This window comes from Pseudophryne corroboree, chromosome 1 (assembly GCF_028390025.1).
Source record: "Pseudophryne corroboree isolate aPseCor3 chromosome 1, aPseCor3.hap2, whole genome shotgun sequence".
Taxonomy (NCBI): domain Eukaryota; kingdom Metazoa; phylum Chordata; class Amphibia; order Anura; family Myobatrachidae; genus Pseudophryne; species Pseudophryne corroboree.
Window position 1 is genome coordinate 761,509,547 of NC_086444.1, and position 8,971 is coordinate 761,518,517.

The 8,971-nt window shown below is 41.3% G+C and overlaps 1 pseudogene; it reads right to left on the minus strand.

Moving 5' to 3' along the window:
• Positions 1-6,809: 6,809 nt before the first annotated feature.
• LOC134951419 (5S ribosomal RNA) lies at positions 6,810-6,928 on the minus strand (annotated as a pseudogene).
• Positions 6,929-8,971: the final 2,043 nt, after the last annotated feature.

The following is an 8,971-nucleotide window of genomic DNA, read 5'->3' on the forward strand; positions in this document are numbered from 1 at the left end:
GATTTATATGGCAGTACAACTGGACATCTACGGCAGTATCACTGTAATTATATGGCAGATCAACTGGGCTTATATTGAAGTATCACTGGACTGGGTTTATATGGCAGTACAACTGGACTTATATGGCAGTACCACTGTACTGGATTTATATGGCAGTAGCACTGGATTTATATGGCAGTACCACTGGACATGTATGGCAGTATCACTGAATTTATACGGCAGTACCACTGGATTTATACGGCAGTACCACTGTACATATACGGCAGTACCACTGGATTTATACTGCAGTACCACTGTACAGGATTTATATGGCAGTACCACTGGACTTATATGGCAGTACCACTGGACTGGATTTATACAGCAGTACTACTGGATTTTTATGGCAGTACCACTGGACATATACAGCAGTATCTTTGGAATAATATGGCAGTACCACTGGACATATATAGCAGTATCACTGGAATTATAAGGCAGTACCACTGGACATATACAGCAGTGTCCATGGATTTATATGGTAGTACCACTGTATTTAAATGGCAGTACCACTGGACATATATGGCAGTTTCACTGCAATCTTATGGCAGTACCACTGCAATCTTATGGCAGTACCACTGGACTTATATGGCAGGACCACTGGACGGGAATTATACGGCAGTACCACTGGACTTATGCGGCTGTACCACTCGACTGGATTTTTATGGCAGTACCACTGGACATATACGGCAGTATCAATGGATTTATACGGCAGTATCACTGGACATATATGGCAGTATCACTGGAATTATATAGTAGTACCACTGGACTTATACAGCAGTACAACTGGACTGGATTTATATGGCAGTAACACTGGATTTATATGGCAGTACCACTGAATATATATGACGGTATCACTGGATTTATACAGCAGTACCACTGGACTTATATGGCAGTACCACTGGACATATACAGCAGTATCACTGAAATTATATGACAGTACCAGTGAACATATGGCAGCAGAGGACACCACCACTGGACTGATGCAGCACAACACAGCACTGGAATGACACACATAAGACAGAGCAGGTCGCCACACCACTTTCCCACACAGACAGACACTGAGGAGAGGGACACGTCCAGGACTGGAGTGAAATTGGCAGTGACGCGCGGCTCATTATATGGTATACAAATCCTGCAAGAATCCAACAGCAGGATGATGACATTTTGCCTCGTTCAGGTTTCTGAGTCAGGTGGGAAAACCCGAGCCGGGCTCGTATCCGGGCTCGGGACGTGATGTTCGGTTCTAAGAGAACCGAACCCACTCATTTCTAATAGAAACAAATTCCCCTACAATTAGATCTTTAGGATCTTATTCAGAGATGGACACAGGGCCGATATGTGCGTAGTTGACTGTTGTTTTATTTTTTAAGACAAAAGTTTTTCTTTTTTTTAATTGTACATAAGCAAAGGTACAATGCAAAGGTCAAACACAATACCTACACAATAAAATTGCACAAACAGACAGAAGAAAAAGATTAATAAATTATTAATCTCAAATATGTAGCAGGTAGCCCATGTGAACAGTTCAGGACCCAATGCACATTTGTTATAAGCAAATAATAAAAAAAAATCACAAGTAAGACACAGTATTATTGAGTAACAAGAAAAAAGGTGGAAAGGAAATGAAAATAAGAGAAAAAATGGGAGGGAAAGTATAAGTGCAGGAGACAAAAGCACAATCAAATAAATAATCTTAAAGTGAAGGGCGCTAATAGAATAAAAAATGGAAGAAGAGGAAAAGTTAGCAGACACCAGGGATTGGAGACAATTGTGAGTCATGCTACAGGGATCACATCTTGTGAAAGATGGCCAAGGAGTTGTTTTGCAAGCACGTTATATATTGCATTGAGGCCATAATTTGAACATGGGCCCAAAGGGTCACTAATGAATGAGTCAAAGGAGACTTCCAGTACTTATCTATCAAAGATTTGGCAGCATTACATACATCTATTTATTTATTATTTATACATGAACCAACAGTTTGTCTAGATTGGGCATTTCGAACCTCGGTTATCAAGGCACATTAACAGTGCAGGTTTTAATGGTATCCAGGCTTCAGCACAGATGGTTAAATCAAAATAACTGAGGTAATAATTAAGTCACCTGGACTCAAGCAAGGATATCACTAAAACCTTTTAGCGTGCTTTGAGGACCAAGGTTGGGGATAGACATAGAAACATAGAAACATAGAATTTGTCGGCAGATAAGAACCACTTGGCCCATCTAGTCTGCCCCTTTTTTTTTTTATATTATTTTTATCTCTAACCTTATTTGATCCTTATTTCTTTGTAAGGATATCCTTATGTCTATCCCATGCATGTTTAAATTGCTCTACTGTCTTAGCCTCTACCACCTCTGATGGGAGGCTATTCCACTTGTCCACTACCCTTTCTGTGAAATAATTTTTCCGCAAATTTCCCCTGAACCTCCCCCCCTCCAGTCTCAGTGCATGTCCTCGTGTCCTATTGCTTCTCTTCATTTGGAGAATGTTTCCCTCCTGGACTTTGTTAAAACCCTTGATATATTTGAAAGCTTCTATCATGTCCCCCCTTTCCCTTCATTGCTCCAAACTATACATATTGAGATTTCTTAGTCTTTCTGGGTATGTTTTGTGATGTAGGCCATGCACCATTTTAGTTGCCCTCCTTTGTACAGTTTCTAATGTATTAATATCCTTTTGATATGATGCCCATTCTAGATGCTTATTAATATGCTGAATTGTGGCACTTAGAAGCACTATAGAAGCTTCATAAGAGTACTGACAAACCTGATAACTGTGAAATCAAATTCTGAACTTGGTCACAGAAATAACTAATAATGGAAATTCCGGTTTGGTGCTTCATGGGGTAGGAGCTCCTTGAGACAGCTCCAGTGCTAGCTGCCTATTGCCCCTGCTCCACACCATTTTACGGCATCCACGGACCCCCTGCCGCCAGCTGCCCCCACAGTATATGGAGCGTTTCCTGGCCGGAGTGCTGGAGAAATCTGACCATTCGTGGCCCGATTCTGACCGCGGTACTGCAGCCAAAATGGCCACCGCCAGTCAGCCTGACGCTGGGGACTCTGCCTCCGCTCCTCACACTGCAGATGCAGCACCTAAGAGGTCAGTAAAGCATCCCCAAGGCTCTGAGCAGCCCCCTGGGCCCCCTCTGTCCTATCATGATGTGGTCAAGGCAGTTAGGGAAACAGTACAGCCCCTGCTCCTGGAACAAGCACAAGTGAACGCTGCAGCATTACAACAAGCAGTCACTGATATAAAAAGCCAATGTAAGCAGCTTGCAAAATGCATCTCTCATGTTGAGCACACTGCAGGAGAGAATTTCCAAGCTATTTCTGAGCTTAAGGACAGTGTGGCTAAACTACAAAAATCTGATGCACAGGGGTGGGCAAAATTGAATGACCTCGAGAACATTTCGATGCGCATTAACCTGCGCCTGATTGGCTTGCCAGAAAACATCAAAGGTCTTGCTGTATGACTTTCTATGCAACACCCTCCCTGATTTGTTGGACACTCAAGATGTTTGCAATAACCTAGTTGTGGAGAGAGTCCACAGGATTGGCCCTACACGCGTGTCCTCCTCTGCTTACCCTAGGCCCAGGCCAGTTCTTTACAGGTGTCTCAATTTCCTCCACAAGGAGGCCCTGTGGTCCGCTTCTGGTTTGGGAGGAATCTTGGCTATTACTCTTTCAGGATTACTCTCCAGAACTTACCAGGATACGTAAGGCCTTCTCCCCTGCATGCTCTAAAGTAGCCCAGTCCGGGGTAAGTTTACATTGCTGTACCCGGCGAGGCTCAGATTGTTTTATGTCTCCTTGTTCACTGAATTTACAGATCCAGAAGACACGGAAGCATATGTTTCGGAGGCAAATCGTCCTGAGTCTGCGGCTGACTGATTATATTTTTCTATTCTAGTTCCTGGTTCAATGTGGTTATACCTCTAATTTCTGCATACTCTCCGTCTGACTTTGGACATGCCTTTTCGCGAGGCTGGATTGCGTGCTAACCCCCCCTTTTTGCATTTATTGCATGGTTTGTGTGGGTCCCCCTATTTACCTTACTAAATATAATAGGTGGTTATGGCTAGGAGTGTGGTAACCCCTTGCTGCATAGGGCAGGGTTTTCCTGGCCTGCCGCGAAGTACTTTGAAAGAGAACTCAGAGTTTCCCTACTTTTTCGGTTTCTCTGACAATTTCTTGTATGTTTGTATTGTTGTTTTGTTTTCATGTTGTTTGGTATGGCTGTGTTTGTCTTGTTGTTCCCTTCCTCCTCCCCCTCCTCCTTTCCTTTCCCTCTTGTTTCCTCCGCTGTTCCACAGTTTTTTATAGTGACTGTTTACAGTTCTACTGTCTTTGCAAATGTGTTACATAAATGTCTGTTTTTCTCTGTTTATGTAATATAGTGATATGGTCACCATTAGAGTAGCGACATGGAATGTCAGTGATATACATTCCCCAATCGAGTGGAAAAAATGTCTCATGTACCTGAACAAATTGAAATTAGATATAGTATTTTTGCAGGAAATGCATCTCCTTTCCTCTGAAGCCCAGAAACTGGGTACGTTGGTCTGGCGGGTTCTTGCGGATGCCCCCTACTCTACGAAAGCTAGGGGAATTATGGTTTTAGCTAAATCTAGACTCCCGATCCAGATTGACTCTTACTTTTTAGACCGGGAGGGCAGGTTTTTGATATTGGAAGTGGAAATATATGATATTAAATATGTTTTGTGTATGGTATATGCCCCAAACACCTATTCCAAGCTATTTATCTGCCTCCTCCTTGTAAAACTACTCCCGCTTTCCTCCATGCCGTTGATTGTCGGTGGAGATTTCAATATGATTGTCTCAAAACTGCTAGATACGAATTCTCAAACACAGTCGAGATCTCCCCCCAATCTTGGTATCTATAATGCAACAGTTAAAGGTTACTGATGTGTGGAGATTCTTCCATCCTACAGAAAGGATTTTACATGCCTATCTGCTGCCCATAATTCCCTATCCCGTATTGATTTTCTTTTATTGTCAGATTCCTTAATACCTAGTTCTCGACAATCTAGTATAGAGCCCATGGCCCTCTCGGATCATTCTGTGGTATGGGCGGAATTTTCCTCCTTACTTGATGTGGGCTCTTTTAGGCGATGGCATTTCCCTACAGATTTTGCCTCCTCTATTTGTTTTAGAGAACAATTACTGGCTTTTTGGGAGGAGTTTCAGGCTGATAATGTTGATATGGCCCAAACTGACCCTCAACTTTTCTGGCAAGCTGCGAAAGCAGTCTTACGTGGCCGTATAATAAAGTTTGTATCCCATTGCAAAAAACAGTTTGCTTCTTCTTTTAAATTGGCCCAATCACGTTTAACCGAGTCTTATACTGTTTCAAGACGTACCCTACAGCTAGTTCCAGGCGAGTGTATCTTGAGTCTAAAGCACACTTTGACGCTACTTTAAAAGTATTGGGGGATAAGCACTCTTTTCATAGAAACGATAGGTTTTATCACTTTGGTAATAAGACAGGCAGACTTTTATCAACTTTATTAAAAGGTACTTCCCCAGACTCCCTTATACAGGCGTTAAAATGCTCTGATGGCTCCCTTGCTACAGAATCTAGAGACATAGCGATGGTGCTTTCCTAATTTTATTCAGATATCTATGCGCAACCTCAGATAAACTTAAATTCTAAATCATCTTTTTGGAGCTCTTTGAGGCTGCCGGATCTTGAGTTTTCCCTGACTGAAAAGATCTATACACCTATTACCCCTCAAGAAGTGGACAAGCCAATAGGGTCTTTGAAGCCAGTTAAGACTTCGGGATCTGATGGATTTTCAGGGGAGTTCTATAGGATTTTGAAACCCAAGATACTGACTACTTTGACGGAGGTGTTTAATGTTATACTGTGTTACCACAAAATCCCCCAATATTTCAATGATGCCATGATTCGCCTTCTCCCAAAACCAGGAAAGGATCCTAATTTAATCTACTGAAGATAGTTCCGCAACAGGTTATTGTATCAGACATTGACCAATAATCGATCTAAGTCTGTGACCGACTTGTGGCTAAAGATGTACACAGGGTGTACAAAGCTAATTACGCGTCGGTGGTGCTCCCAGAGTCAGTGGGTTTAGGCAGCAAAACAGAAGAGGAGAAAGACTCTATGTTGGGGCACTCTTTATTACAAATTCGACACTAAAACTTAACTTTTAATGAACATAGTAAAATATAGTGACTCAAATATATACATAAAACATAAATATCAATATTAGTGCATATTAATCATGCTACTCTTATAAGAATATATAAGTGAAATGCCTTGGTGAAAATAATTTATTGTTAATGCGTCGAACTGGGAGATACCTGTCTATAATGTAAAACAGGTTGTATTTTTAATCCCAGCGGGATAGTGACTCGGTTTAGCTTCTCCGTATTATAAATGCTCAAAGGATGGAAAAGATATCATCTAGCGAGTAGAAATGTTGCCTATATAGGTCCTTAAGCATCAACTGCTCTATGTTTGGGCAGTGATGTTACCAAAAGGCATTTGTTTTTATAATTGTTGTATAATTAGACTTTTTGCGACAGGCAAACAGCTGAAAATACGAGGTAACTGATTTAATACGAATATACATTTTTAAAGATGAAAATGTAACATAGTCAACAATATGTATATATAGATAGCATATTAAACAATCACAGAGTGAGATATTTAGATTCAAAGCGGATAGAAAAAAGAAATAGAATCAAAGGAGAAGGGGTGTCTTACTTCTGCTGTTCAGCTGGGTTGTTTACTGCACCTGGTGTTCACTGTTGGTCCCCCATACAATTACTGACCAGGCCTGCCACAGTTTAGCTTCCAAGATCGGACGAGATCAGGCGTATTCTGTGGGGTATGGCCGTAATCTGCTGAATGAGAGAGTATGACTGCCAAAGTGCTTCTGCTGTCCAGATTAGTGGATGAGAGAGCATTGAAAATATACAGAGTATAGTTTAATATGTGAGTAGAAGAGATGTAAGCTGTGTCTCAAACACAAATGTGTGGTGCTTTTTTGACTGGTATTGTCACTGAAGCTTCAATCTCTATATTATGAATACAGTTTGAAACCCATGATGTTATGTTTCAAATGATAAATCAGCCAGTCAAGAACAGGAAACAATTCTTCAACAGTTAATACTACTAGAATTTGAAACAAAAATTGGTTAGATACTTATGGGTAGAGCTATTTATGTAATCCTGTCAAAGCTTGTTCCCATCAGATCACATATTCTTAATCAAACAGGTTTGTTATATGCTTCACAGATCCATGTTTTAGCTGATAGAATTAGTATATATATTTCAATTGAAAGATTATATCAGAGAAAATTCATAGTTCAAAGTCCATGATAAGGAAGAGCTATCATTATATAGTTAATGCATAACAGTTATGAGCGAATTACTTGTCAACCAAATTTTTCAGGTACCATCAATAACTGATAAAATCAGTGTTTTTATCTTTGTTACCCAAGGAGATAATAGGTATTTCCTATTATTACAGATGTTTGAGCATTAAATAAAGGAGGTAGTTGTACCAATACAAGAAAAATATGAGAAGAATAACAGAGTAAATATAAATCATATGGCCCAAGTGGGCGCTTACTAAACCGATGTGTCCCTTGTGTGGGAGTGGGCTGCGCAGTCCCACTGGGTCCCACTAACCAAACGGCCCATTTCACCAATGTATAGGCTTGTTCACTGGTGACTATTCAGTCTCAAATGAGGGTATAAGTAGTGAAGGTATGATTACCTAATTTGCCGCCCGAGGTTGAGAACAACGCGCCATGCATCGTAGGCGCAACTGGAAATGTCGTCTTTCCCTCGGATGACGTCTGAAAATGAGTCAGCAGGTAGTCATGGGAACATTTGCGTACCACGGACTTCCGAGCGTGTATGCGCTTCCTGTATTGTAAGGAGGCATCTGACGTTGTGATGAGTGTGCAGTCTCTAAGAACTGGTGTTACTGGATGAGGCGTGCACCCGTCGTGCGGGTAGGCTCCTAATTTACCAGATAGTTATAGACCCATCTCACTCCTTAATTTAGATTACAAATTGTTTACAAAAATTTTAGCCAACAGAATAAAACCCCTTCTTCCCTCCATAATCCACATAAACCATACTGGATTTATTAGGGGGCGACATTCCTCTAGCAACATACAGATGTGTCCACTATTACCTTTCTGTAAACAGTGCCATGGTAATAAATTTGGAATGTCATAAATGCCTTGTGTTGTTGTGCCATGATGTTGTGCCATGACAATTCATAGTTTCACCACTGGGTGGCCAGTGCATCACGTAATGTAGCTTTCCAACAACATTGCTGTTAAATAGACACTGTAATCAGGTCGTTCTGATGTACAGTATAGCCAGCTTTAGAGTCTAATTCCTAATTGTGTAGGTGTGAAAATCTCAGTGTGAGAGGCCTTTGAGTAGACTCATTGGGGGGTACAGATTTTATCCTGGCTGGGGGATGTTACTGTATGTTGCTCAGAGCACAGAGGTGAATGAAGTCTAAAGTGAAATTAAATAATAAGTTAAGAAAAACCTAATAGTGCTACAGAGTAAAAGAACATATTATAAGATTTTGCAATAATAAAATATTTCCAAATAAAGGGCCTTATTATGAGTTGATTGCATGAAGCTGCTTTTTGCAGCCCATGCAATCAACTAATCTCCGCCTATGGGGGTTGGTTTTTTCCCATAGCAAGGCTGCGATCGCTTGTGCAGGCCTGCTATGGTAAAAAATGTCATGCAGTTTCTAAGTAGGTCTGGACTTAGGGGGTCATTACGACCCAATCGCAGCATGTCGTCGTTCGCACAGCTGCGATCGGGTCCCTACTGTGCATGCACGGCGGCCACTATGCATCCACATGGCCGTCGCCGGGCAATGATGCTAGGACCGATAAAAGCGTT